Genomic DNA, 1,630 nt, shown 5'->3' on the forward strand with positions numbered 1-1,630 from the left:
GATTTTTTAAATCTGATAAAAATAATTATTAATAATATTAAGCATCCAGTTTAAGATTGAAACATTAGAAATTCTACTAAAATCGAGAATAAATTTGGAGACTTCCTATTCCCACCACTCTTCAGTATTGTGCCTCAGGTCCTCACCAATGCAATAAAATGAGAAAAATAATTTAGAGGCATAATTATTGGAAAGTGGGCCAGTCCTAGGCTCCTGAAACACTCCTGAAACCTCATGCTTTGCTCTGTATCATAGATGGGCCAACACTTGCAACCTGCATTTCCCATGTTTTCTCTTCAGCTGGTGCCCAGCTAAATTCAACAGGTAGGAGGCACTGGTGGGAGATTGGGAGAATGAAGATGGTGAGGTATATTTCTCATGCCCTTTCAGCCTCTCACAGCTTCTCTGACAGCAACTGTCTCCTGCATGACTCCTGCTCCCACCAGGCAGGTCCACCATGCTTCCAGTCTCCTTGGAGTGACCCAGTCTACAGCTCTAATAACACTGCCTCCTCCCTTTATCTCTTCAGTCTTGTGGTTATAGTTTCCTACTATCATTAATCCCTGGGTTATCACCTTGTTATTGGTCTGGCTTTTCAGCGGCCCCTCACTTCTGTAACCATTTTGCTGTTTTAAGTTCCCTTTGTAGTAAATACTTATAGTGGTTTCTATTTTCCCAGAAAGACTGACTATACAGAAAATTGCTGATATTGGTAAATTCTATAATTTTCTCCTGGAATATCCAAATGAATCAAATGAAAAACAGTTAAAATTAATATGAACATTTAATAAGCCTGTGAATAAGCTCAACAACAAAAAATTAAACTCTTCGTACCTCAGAATGTGACCTTATTTGGAAATGGGATCATCAAAGATGTAGTTAATTTTTACATTTCTAAATAAAATGTAGAAATTCAATACTATGAAGTTGTCAGTTTTCTCCCAATTAATATATCTGGGGCATACTCTATAAAACACAGTAAGTGCCTAGCTGTGGGGCAATTCACTGCTCTCCACAACTGTCACAAGGAGTTTGGAGAAGCCAGCTCTCATTTTAGTTACCAAAGAAAAATGCTGTATGATTTCACTCATCTATGGAATTTAAAGAACAAAATAAATAAACAAAACAGACACAGATTAAGGTCATTGCCAGAGGGGATGGGGGCTTGGGGTACTGGCTTAAAAGGCAAAGGGATTGAGAAGTACAGATTGGTAATTAAAAAATAGTCATGGAGATATAAAGTTCAGCAGAGAGAATATAGTCAATAATATTGTAATTACTATAGTGCCAGAGGATACTGGAAATATTGGGAAGAACACTTTGTAAAATATATGATTGTCTAACCACTATGCTCTACACATGAAACTAATACAAAATAATGCTGAATGTAAATTGTAATTGAAAAGTAAAATTTAAAAAAGAAAAATGCTGTTAATCATGGTGTTATAGTCTTAGAATATGTGCAGATAATTTGCAATACCAGTAATCCACATAGAAATCATCACAACTCACTTGTATCTGATAATTAGAACATATGGCACTTTCTGTCACTAAGTTCTGATAGTAAATTGTCAGATTTTATAATCATGCTACTGGTTCAATATTGTAAAAAACTTAGTTATGGGCTGAG

The sequence above is a fragment of the Myotis myotis genome, unplaced genomic scaffold, assembly GCF_014108235.1.
Source record: "Myotis myotis isolate mMyoMyo1 unplaced genomic scaffold, mMyoMyo1.p scaffold_m19_p_8, whole genome shotgun sequence".
NCBI classification, from domain to species: Eukaryota; Metazoa; Chordata; class Mammalia; order Chiroptera; family Vespertilionidae; genus Myotis; species Myotis myotis.